Genomic DNA, 12,654 nt, shown 5'->3' on the forward strand with positions numbered 1-12,654 from the left:
TAACAACACAGGAAACAATAGGTGTTGGCTAGGATGGAGAGAAGGGGAACCCTCTTACACTGTTGGTAGGAATGTGAACTGGTATAGCCACCCTGGGAAACAGTATGGAGGTTCCTCAAAAAGTTACAAATAGAACTACCCCACAATTCAGCAACTGCACTACTAGGTATTTACCCAAAGGACACAAAAATACAGATTCGAAGGGAAACATGCACCCCTGTGTTTATAGAAGCATTGCTAACAAGAGCCAAATTATGAGAAGAGCCCAAATGTTCATTGACTTGATAAATGGATAAAGAAGATGTGGTTTTTGTAAAAAATGGAATATTACTCAGCCATCAAAAGGATGAAATCTTGCCATTTACAACATGGATGGTGCTAGAGAATATTATGTTCGGCAGTATAATTCGAGAAAGACAAATACCATATGATTTCACTCATGTTGAGTTTAAGAAACAAAACAAAGGAACATAGGAAAGAAGAAAGAGGGGCAAACCAAGAAAGACTCTTAACTGTAGAGAACAAATTGATGGTTATCAGAGGGGAGGTGGGTGGGGGGATGGGTTAAATGGGCGATGGGGATTAAGGAGTGCATTTGTTGTGATGAGCACTGGGTGCTGTATGGAAGTGTCCAATCACGACATTCTACACCTGAAGGTGGAGTGTGGACACAGGAATTTAAAAAATCTCTCCAAAGGAATCTAATTGTCATGAAGGCTGAAAACCTTTGGCTCAGACCTGTGATTCTCAAAGTGTGGTACCAAGAGCAGCTGCAACAGCAGCACCATGGAACTTGTTAGAAATCTAGATTCTCTGATCCTGCCCTAGATAACCACTAAATCAGAGACCCTAGGGATGAGCCAGTAATCTGTGGTTTAACAAGCTCTCTGAGTGATTCTAAGGTGCCATGGCTTAGCCTATTTCCCAAAGCCCTCTAATTGATTTCCTATGACTAGTCTCTCTGTTCTTCAATTAATCCTCCATGATAAAAATATTTTTACCTTGTTACCTTTGTTCCACACTGCCCAACAATATCCTTAGCTTGTGGCATTCATGATCTTCTCCAGTCTACCCCTTCCAGTTCAAGCTCTCACCAGTAGACTAGGAGAAACCAGAGTGCTCACTGATCCCCAGACAGTGAGTTTTCCCATTTTGTAACACTGATTCTTTTGTAAAAGTCCAAGAGGACAGGGACCATAATCTCTAAATCTGCACTGTTCGCAGACTAGCAAATCAACACAGATTGGCAGAGCAAAGGGGTGATTTTGTACTAATCTTTAACTCGCCTCTACTTAGTCTATTACCAGCTCTCTATTCAACCTGCAGAGCAACTCACATAACCCTTTTGGTTTGTTTTTCACCATTAAATCCCATCAGGGTGTGAGCAGTGTTCTGTTTCCACACTGAATCATACCCTGTTTGGCATTGAGAGGCCCATGGGGCTGGGTGACTGGAAGGAGGTGGGGGTGCTCCTGGGGTGTGGAAGATGTTCTGTTTTGAGATGTGGGTGCTATTTACACACATTCCCTCTGTGAGAATGCACCAAAGTAAACACCAACAATTCATGCATCTTTTCTGCATGCACTTACCTCAGTAAAAAGTTACAAAAAGTCTTTTCAAGCAGTTTTTCTCTAGCTTCTCAAATTCTTATTCAATGAGAATTTATTGAGCATTAATGAAGTGCCAGGCAAAGAGTTGGATGCTTTTTGTTATTTCATTTTATTTTCATAACTCTGAAGTAGGAACCATTATTGCTTCTATCAATGAGGAAATGGAGGCTTTGAGAAATTAAGCACCTTCCCAAGCTCACCTAGGTGGCAGGTGGCAGGGTAGGGACTGGAGTACAGCTATTGTGTCATGAAGTTCAGTGGTCTTCTCATTGTACCACCAGGACACTTCAAGAGAGGTCTTTAAATGGCACATACTAATAAAAAATAATAATAGTTTTGGTTTCATCATTCATCATCAAAGAGAAAGGATTGAGTTGCCTTCATTTTGTTTGCCAAACATTTTGTTTTCCTCTCTTTGTCTCTTTGAGGAAAACTTATCAGTTGTGTAAGGCAGGTTCAAAACACACCAGATGGGGTTGTGCAAGGCCCCCTCAGAGTTGCTGCACTGCCCTGAAGGGTTGCAGAACAGAGGCCAGGAGAGGGAGGGTGGCAAGAAGGACATTTGGGGGCTTGAGGCCGTGGCTCCTTAGTGATTATTACAGAAGAACTGCAGTATCGTAACTCCTGGTCCAGCCTGTGCTGCTGTGCCCCAGCAGAATATCATTTCCGGGTATAAGTGACTCTAAAATAGAATGCACTGTTGCCCTGCATACACACCTTGAAAAGAGAGGGGGGAAACTTGTCTTAAAGGAAGACCCTTCACTTTACAACTGGGCATCTTGACCATAACATATAATTTGTTGAGAATTCACGCTGATTTTTCTTTACTGATTTCTAAGTCTTACTGATCACTCTACAAATCCTTTTGAATCCTTATTCTTAGAACAGTTGCAAGATTAGCTGTGAAACAGAGAGGAATAACCTCACAATATGGTAAGTGTAAAAAAGAACCCTTATACCTATGTGTGCAAGACAGAAAACAAAAGGGGAAAAAAGAGAAGTGGCACTGAGTAGAAAAGCCACAAGCAACATCCCTTGAAGATTCTCCTGTCCCCCACAGCATATTAACCAACTTCGGGCATTTGGTGCTGCTGTTAGATATAGCTTTACTCACAGAATAAAGTACTGATGTGAAAAAAATTGTGTGGGGCTAAGTAATGGAAGAGAAAGAACTCAAGCCTGGGAGATCAATCCAGCTTTTCCCCCAGTTGTAAGTGCATTTCCAGGGAAATCAGGAACACCATTTAAAATTTCTGCTCTCTTGGCATGCCTGGGTGGCTCAATCAGTTAAGTGTCCAACTTCAGCTCAGGTCATGATCTCGCGGTTGGTGGATTTGAGCCCTGCGTTGGGCTCTGTGCTGACAGCTCAGAGCCTGGAACCTGCTTCAGATTCTGTGTCTCCCTCTCCCTCTATCCCTCCCCCGCTCATGCTCTGACTCTCTCTCTCTCTCTCAAAAATACAATAAACATTAGAAAAAAAAGTTAAAATCTCTGCTATCTCGAAGTTCCTGGACAGTACGGTGGCTATAAATTTGGAATGCTTAGAGAAAACTGTCCTGTCCTGAAACCCATGTATAGATACCAACTTTTCTACATTGTCTAGCCAGCCATTGGAAATTGGAATAGAAATAACAAGAGAGTAATGAAAGAAATATTTCTCTAGATGTAGTAGACCATATTTTTGTCTACCTAACACCAATTCTCCCACTTCTAAGAAAACACTGAATTTTGTTTTAAGTATGTACCTGACTCCCCACTCCAGAGGAAATCCTATTTATTTAGCTAGCACTGTTCAACAGAAATACAAAGACCATACATGTAATTTTAAATTTTTTGGCAGTCATATTTTTAAAAAAGTAAAAAGAAACAGGTAAAATTTAATATATATTTTAATTATATATTTTATTTTTCCAATATATATAAAATGTTATATTGTAAATATATAATCAATGTAGAAATTATATATATATATATACATGTATATATACATATACATATATATCTCATATATTTCATATTAAGTCTTTAAAATCCATATTGAGGAGGGCACCTTTTGGGATGAGCACTGGGTGTTGTATGGAAACCAATTTGACAATAAATTTCATATATTGAAAAAAATAAAATAAAATAAAATAAAATAAAATAAAATCCAGTATACCTTTTTACTCATAGCACATATCATCTAGGACCAGTCACATTTCAAGTGCTCAGTAGCCATATGTGGCTAGTGGCCACCATAGTAGTCACTGAAGCCAACCACATTCACTTAACAACTATAATTAGTCCAGGGGCTAAGATGGCCCATCCAGGCTGAGAGCAAAAACCTTGCCTGTAGGCAAGCTTTCTCTCTTTTCCTCTCCTACTGGACAAGAGTAGGGAGGATAAAGTATGCTTAACACTGTCAACCTGCTTGGTACTACATGAGGAACCAGCTTTAGATGAAGCTGACACTGAATTTGGCAGAGAGAAGAGAAAGAAAGAACCTAGGGCTTTGGTGACATTATTGGGCTGCTGATCAAACTTGGAATTTGCTCTGACTCTGGACTTTCCATATAATGAGGCAATATTTGCCCTAATAGTTTAAGCTGGGTTGTGTTGCTTATAGCCAAAAGAGTCCTAACTATATTCAACTTGAAGCAGATAGGTGATCATTTTTTGGCCCATTAGTGTACCTCTCAAGGTTATAGAATACTAGAGGAGGAACTAACCCACAAGGAGTTGAAGACAAAAAATCCCATATGGAAAGCACTTGAATTCACTGCATTAAATATAATGTTTAAATGTACAACATAACAGCCATATGTATAAGTAAGAATCATCTGCAAAGCACGCATGTTCACTTTCTGTTCCAGAGTCAGGCGTCTGAATTCTGAGAGTGAACAAAGCCTAGGGGGAGAAAAAACAAAAAACCTATACCAGATTTACAAGAATAGTTATCTTTATAAAATCTATATGAACTACAAAGTTATGAAGATGAAGGAAAAGCTGTTCAATAAAACTAAAGCTAGCAGTTCTCAACGAGATACCTTTAGAAGTGTGGTTATATTTTAAGTTTCCCGCACAGGGCTAATTAGAACATACATTTCAATTAGAATTTGATTGCACTTCAGGAAGTGAATTATTAAATGACCTAGCACATTTTGATGTTTTCAATTGCCAAAACTGCCAGCTTTGGAGGACAATGATTCTTTAATGATAATTTATTCTTTTCTTGTCCCCATTATTGCTAGATGGCTTGGGGCCCTAGATACTTATTGGGCTCCAGGGACCCAGTATGGGCATTTTCAGAGGAGGATACCAATTAGCTAGTTTGGTTTCACAAAAAAGCAAAGATCGCCCTGAGGGGAAAACTCTGCCTCAGAGGGAGCACCCTTGAACTTTAACTGTCTTTACTGCTAATCATTAGAAGTCCGCAAAGCATTTGGCCTCTCTGTTACCATGTCATTATCTCCACTCTTTAGTCTAAAAATGCAGACTTTCTCTTAGTATGAAGGCAACAATAAAGATAGCAAATTTACCATATGCATAAAAGTGAGTGACCACTTTCTACTAGTTTTAATAGCACTTCTACTGCTTCCCAAAATTGCCATAGGTCCCCTAACTTTGACTACCCTTAGGGACAAACATTTCAAGATTTTGTGTAAGGCCCCTAATGGGTATTTTCAGGAGAGGAGAATTACCTGGGGTTCTGTAAACATGAAAAACAGCAGCTTCAAGGTTACTGAATAATGAGTGGCTGCATATTTGACTCATATATAAACAAAAAGTCAATTGCCATCTAAATCACAATTTTATTGGTTTTTTTCTTTTATTTAATTACTTCATTCAACAAATTTTTTAGAATCTATTAGGTGTCAGGCACTGTACTTGGCACCTAGGATCTTATCCTGAGTAAGACAGAAGAATTCCACCCATTCAGATGCTCACATTCTGGAGGTGCAAGATGGATGGGGCAGGTGGGGGAGGCCCATGGAGGATGGTGACTCAGCAGACCATTAATTCCCAGAAGTGCTACCTTTGTATACCTGTAGAGGCCACAGAAAGTGTATCTACTGTCCTCAAGACTGCTATATTTTTCTCAACATCAGAGGTCTGTACATTTAACAGTTGTTTTGAATCTCATAACACTTAACCAATTTTCCGGCAATATGGTGAATTCAGTGAGTTCGTATTGACTCACAGAAGATTAAGACACTTTTCCTTTGCTTTGAAGAAAGCAAGCATTTTTTTTGATATTGCAAAAGTCGACACTTAGTCATAAAAGCATTCATAGTGTAGCATATCCTAGTCATGTGGAAGTTCAAACTTTAGAGCCGGATCACCTGGGTTCGATTGAAACCCAAGTTCTACTGAGTAACAAATGCATAATACTGAAAAGTTCCTAAACTATCTGTTCCTCAGTTCCTCATGAGTAAAATGAAAACTACACAGGATATATATGTATGCAAGTAGTACTATGTCCAATATGAATGGAATTGCCTATTACTTGGTGATTAGTTTTGAAAATCAGTAAGTAAAGTTACATTTAAATATAATAAAAATTTTCTTGAAAATCCTTAGGAAGTTACCTTTTTGGAGACCCAGAGCCCACCTGTCAATATGTCTAGCGCTGTCATTTTTTCTACCAGTTTTGGAATAGATTGCTGTTTCTCTGATTGAACATCAAGTAGTGTAGCAGGTCTGCATATAGGGATTGTGTTATATCAAAAGTCCATGTTGTTAAACATTTGCCTCATCTCAGAAGCACTTAGGAACTGATCTAGGCCAAAACGGACTCCTTCCTCATCCCGGGGTTGGTCAGTGAAAAGGCGGGCAAGAACTGTAACCCAATGTATTTGTTTCCTCCTCTTTCACCAACTTCTCCTTGTCTCTTTTTGCCAAGACAAGACAATTGAATTCACAGAAATTAAATGTGAAGCAATTACTCTTTACAAACATCTTGAGGTGCAAAGCTTGTTAATTAATATTTAGGAAAAAGTAAGGCAAGTTGTGTCACATAAGAGATAATAATGTTGCTCTTTTGAGATAAGTATTCTGTTATTATTTGCCATGAATATTATTTCAAATGATAGCAATATTAAAGTATTTTTATACTTTCTTGAGTGGGCCCAGAATTGGACTACACTTACTGCCTTCAAAGCTAACAATACCCTGATCCAAACCCACCACCATCTCCTGCCCAGAATATGGCAACAGCCTCCCAACCCATATGACAGCCTCTGCCTTTGGCCTCAAGAGGAAACAGTAGCCAGAACTGTCTTACAGGGCCCTCTAGTTTAACAACCTGCAAGGAGTCCCACTTCATTCACAGAAAAAGCTAAATGTCTTTTTTTTTTTTTTTTTTTTTTTTTTTTTTTAAGATTTGTTGAGCTTTGTGTTATGTCCAGGAGATGGTTTATCTTGTTAAATATCCATGGGTATGTGAAAAAATTATTTGCTCTGCTACTATTGGATGGAGTATTCATATACAGAGCACTCTGTATATCCTGTGGGCTGGTTGTATTGTTCTGATCTTCTATGTTCTTGCTGAGTTCCTATCTAGTAGTTCATTTGCTGAGAAGAGGTGTTGAGGTCCCAACTACAATTGTGGATTTGCCTGTTGCTCTTTTCGCTTCAGCTTTTGCTTCATGTTGTTTGGTCCATACACATTTAGGATGGTTATGTCTTCCTGCTAGATCAATTCCTTTTGAATTTAGAATATTTATATTTCAGATAAATTCAGATAAAGTATTCAGATTACTGTCATTTTGCTTCTACTACTGTATTATTTGTTCCCTGTTTGCTGTGGTATTTTTCAGTTAAGTAATTTCCATTTTGCTTGTTTTATGACCTCTATCTCTTTGCTGAAATTTTCTATTTTTTTCATTTGTTTTAAGATAATTTGTAATTGTTTGTTGAATCATTTTTATCTTAGTTGCTTTAAAATCATTGTCAGATAGGGGCGCCTGGGTGGCGCAGTCGGTTAAGCGTCCGACTTCAGCCAGGTCACGATCTCGCGGTCCGTGAGTTCGAGCCTCGCGTCGGGCTCTGGGCTGATGGCTCAGAGCCTGGAGCCTGTTTCCGATTCTGTGTCTCCCTCTCTCTCTGCCCCTCCCCCGCTCATGCTCTGTCTCTCTCTGTCCCAAAAATAAATAAACGTTGAAAAAAAAAAAATTAAAAAAAAAAAAAATCATTGTCAGATAATTCCGACATCTGGTTCATCTTGGTATTGGTGTCAGTTAACTGTCTTCTCATTCAAGTGTGATTTTCATGGTTCTTGGTAATTTTTGAACATGTTCTGAACATTTTGGCTATTATGTTAGGAGACTCCAGGTCCTATTTACATTGTTTTATTTTTGCAGGCAGTCATCCTGTTTAGGTTTAGTATCCAGGTTCCCATATACTTTCATGGGCTATGGTTTCAATGGCAATCACAGCACTATTTTGGTCTGCTTTGTTTATCTTGTGACACTGGGGCTCCTACTGGTCCCTGCAAATGCTGCTTGAGAGGTCACCTCTGCTGGTCTTCCTGGCACCTCTAGGTAGGGAAGAGATCTTTGTCAGGTAGGACGAAGACAACTTCCTGGGCCAGGTGCTTGTTGTGTGGGATCTCTCTTGCTGCTGTCTCAAGTCCTACAGGGAAGGAGAGAACTCCTTTGACCAGAGGTATTTTTGTGGCATGATCTCTCTTGCTGACACCCCCAGGCAAGTGGTATCTCCAGGCAGGTGAAGAGAACTTTAGAGTCAAAACAAAACCTTCCAAAGCGGGGGCTACCTGTGACATGGTCCCTCTTATTGGTGCCCTAGGCTACGAGGTTTCTGTGGGTGAGAGCAAAGAGTCTCAGGTCTGGCAGGGAAGGAGAATGCCTGCCTTGGCCATTTAATCTCTGCCAAGACTTCTGATGCATCCCTCTTGTCAGTTAGACCATGCATACCTGACTTTGCTTGTGAGACCTCTGTTTAATCCAGATGGGAGATGAGTCTACTTGGATGCTCTTGGTCACTAGATTGGGAGTCAGAAAATAGTAGACCTGGGCCACTTTCTTCTTTTGGGGGGAGGGTTGTAAGATACCTGTTTTGTTGCTCCTCTAGTCCCAAGATCCTACCCCAGTTTGCCTTCCTCTTCTCACCTTTTGGACTTCTTTGGTTTTGTCTTTTGCATCACTTCTAAAGCTCAAAGTTGTACCTAGTGAAGAGGAGCAGGGAGAGGCCAGTCTATGGCATCTTGTCTGAACTGGAAATCCATAGTCTTTTTGGTGGCTTCTGGGACATAGGTGATGTGTCCTCTTTGGTTTCCCTGCTCTCATCCCTCTGCTCTACCTCTTGTTCACTCTTGTCCAACTCCACTGTCTTCTTTTCTGTTCCTGAGCATATCAGACATGTTCCCACATAAGGGCCCTCTCATTAACTGTTGTCCCTTCTTAGAACTTTCTCTCACCAGATATTTGCTTGGCTGTCTCCAGTTTTCCTCATATCTGCTCAAATGTCATCCTCTTAAAGGAATCTGTTTTATCCAATTATCCACCACTCAATTCTTTAGCATCTGAGAAATAAAAAGACAGAGCTCAATGGTTTTGCTTATTGTGGTAAGAGAGAGCTGTGCACCTCACATACTCTTTCCAAACAGAGCAGAGGGCTGACTGTCACATTAGTCTTATACAAAGTTTTGAGAAGCATGAAAGGGATTGGCAAGAGTCATAGGCACAAATTTCATCAGGAGAAGTAAAGTTGCTCCATGAGACTGCTGTTGATTGGTGGGCTGGCACTCAGAGGTATGTTTGCTTTTATTTTTAAATGAGATCCTTCCTGATTGGCTAAAGCAAGGGATTGACTCTATGGTTGGCTTGTAAAAAAGCATGTTCACAGAGGTGAGTTGTCCTGATTCATTGAAAACTGTCTTTTCAGGGGGCGCCTGGGTGGCTCAGTTGGTTAAGTATCGACTTCAGCCCAGGTCGACATGTTCCTAGGTTCGAGCCCAGCACTGGGTTCTGTGCTGAGAGCTTCAGATACCGTGTCTCCCTCTCTCTCTGCCCCTTCCCTGCTCATGCTCTCTCTCTGTCTCTCAAAGGTAAATAAAAATTTTTTTAAAAATTAAAAAAAAGGAAAATTGTCTTTTTACCAGAGCTACAGAACAAAGCAGTCTTGTTCTAGCAGTGTGTACCTTTTATTCTCACCCCACACTCAATTACCCTTATCCTGCTTTACCTTTCCTCCCTATTGTATTTATCACCTTCTAATGTAATAAGTATTTACTTATTGTGTTTGTCCGCCTTCCTTTGCTAGAAAGGAAGCTCCACAAGTTGGGCATTTTTGGTTGTTTCTTGATATATCTTACTTTTCTAGAATACTGTCTGGCACATAGTGAGCACACAATAAACATTTGTTAGATTATAATTATTTTTTTTACAATTTAAAAAAAAATTAGAGAAAGAGAGAGAGAGCACACATGAGAGAGGAGAGGGACAGAGTGAGAGAGAGAGAGAGAGAGAGAGAGAGAGAGAAAGAGAAAACCTTAAGCAGGCTCCATGCTCGGCACAGAGCCCCACGTGGGGCTTGATCCCACAACCCTGGGATCATGAACTGAGCTGAAATCAAGAGTTGACTACTCAATTGACTGAGCCACCCAGGCACCCTAATTTTGTTGGGTTATTATTGAATATTTGGACAGTATCCCAAGCAAGCCTAGAAAAAGCCAGTTATATTTATTTTTGTACCTGTTCCTCCCTCCCTGGACAATCCTGCAAATATGTCTTTCACTGTGAGGTACAGCTGATACGATAAGAATATATTTCAGTTAGCATTTTTTTTATTTTCCAGGGTATATACATTTTTTAATTTGAATCTCATTTGAAGGTACATCCAGAAATTGGGGGCCCTCTTCAAGAAAAAAGAATACAAAATAAGAAATACAAAACAGTGCTTGGAAAGAGCCCATGCAAACAGAGCTCTGATTCTTTAGCTACATTCATTCCAACTTTCATGGTGGGATACAAGACACCACTCCTTTTTCTTGCCATTATTGAAAGAATTTCAGACAGTAGCAAATAAGAGAAACACTGATGGCTTCCTAGGATAAACTATGATGTCAATAATAGACCAGATTAAACTAAAAGGAAAAGCAAAAGCAAAAAAAAAAAAAAAAAAAAAAAAAAAACAACAACAAATAAGGTAGCTTGGTTCAGTGAACATAATGCAAATTAAAGTGACTTACCTGAACCATTTAAGGTTAATTACAACGAAGTACAGTATAGCTTACGGGTGTCATTAGTTTGACAGATTAACTTTGGCTGTCATCAAAACTAGCCCTTGATTCTAGGCTGAGACAAGGATTTTCTTCAACTTCTGGCATGCAACCCATACCTTCCAAATTTTTTGTTAAAATCAAAAGAAGGCTGGAACAGAATCACACTGTTAGAGGCAAATAGCAATCTGAGGGAAAAGACAGCCTGAAGATACTATCGTAGCATCCATAACCTCAACTGAGTTTCCATTTATCTCTTTCCAACACCCCATTGTCTATCCAAACAGTCATGTGGTACTTTGTTTAATTACTTGTTTGATGTAAGTCTTCCCAACTAGACTGTGAACTTCATAAGAGCAAGGGCCCTGTCCAATGCCTTCCTGCTTTCTCCTCAGCACTGACACAATTAATAATTGTGTGGATTCATTTTATGAATGAATAAATTAATTGAAGAAAACTTGGCTTTCTTTAGAATCCTTCACTTGGCAGAGCATCTCCCTATTCTTCTTTTCTGTATTTCCCTTATTTCTACATCAGTAATTCATTCTGCTCCTTATAACCAGGGCTGGAAGACTTAAATCCCTTTCTGGGAAATTCCTTAGTAGCAGCTGCCTTAATCAGAACCAGTTTGACCACCAAGACATCTTGTCTGTATTTTGTCCTATCTATCCCCTTTGTTTTCTTTGTAATCGATTAATAATAAATGCAGAGCAAGAGAAATGAAAAAATATTAAAACACACTCTCCTTACATAATTTGAGCATTTGGCTAACTAAGTGTAAAATATTTGATATTTTCATGGGGAAATCAGCAACTTGTGGTCTCTGATGTTGGTGCTTTTGTTTATTTGACACATTTTTCATAGTCATGTTACCAGTAACTTTAGAGGTCCCAGAGTAAGAAATATTTCTCCTCCCTGGGTTCAGTAATTCTGTCATCCAAAGGGCTGAGAGCTGTGTCACTTGCTTCTCCGTTATTTGGCTAGAGAGGAAGTTTTTATGAAATGTCCTTTTTATTTCCAGAATGTATATTTAATACTAAGAAACCTGCTTGTAATTGTGCCAACAGTTAAGCTATTATTTCTTCTTTAAAGGGCCTATTTTGTTGCATGGGTCTTTTAAATGTAATTTCTTTAAAACTTGAGTTCAGGGGCGCCTGGGTGGCTCAGTCCATTAAGCGGCCGACTTCGGCTCAGGTCACGATCTCACACTCTGTGAGTTCGAGCCCCGCGTTGGGCTCTGTGCTGACTGCTCAGAGCCTGGAGCCTGTTTCCGATTCTGTGTCTCCCTCTCTCTCTGACCCTCCCCCGTTCATGCTCTGTCTCTGTCTCAAAAAATAAATAAACGTAAAAAAAAAAAAAAAAAAAAATTTAAAACTTGAGTTCAAAGGACCACCTCTCCTTTCACCAGATTGCAGAAACTTTGGAATGGTGTGAATTCAAGGCCCATTCTATTCCCAGTAAATCTGGCCCAGCACAAGTGTCCTCTTCAACATCTCTTGTCCTTTGTTGTCATCCCTCTTCTTGGTATCTTTCTGATGCCCACCTTTGTATTTCTTGCCATGGACACTTCCTGTGATCATTCAAGCATATGTCTCCCCTCTGGGAGGAAGCTGATAAGAATTAATCATTCATAAATGTGATTATGGATGATAACAAACTCTTCTCAGTTAAGGTCTGCAGCTTAGCAGGATAGTTTTAAAACATTCCTACTTTGCATATACAGCATTTTAACGTTTTTATTTATTTTTGGGACAGAGAGAGACAGAGCATGAACGGGGGAGGGGCAGAGAGAGAGGGAGACACAGAATCGGAAACAGGCTCCAG

The sequence above is a fragment of the Puma concolor genome, chromosome A1 (genome assembly GCF_028749965.1).
Source record: "Puma concolor isolate L17-30 chromosome A1, mPumCon1.1.hap2, whole genome shotgun sequence".
In the NCBI taxonomy this organism is placed as follows: Eukaryota; Metazoa; Chordata; class Mammalia; order Carnivora; family Felidae; genus Puma; species Puma concolor.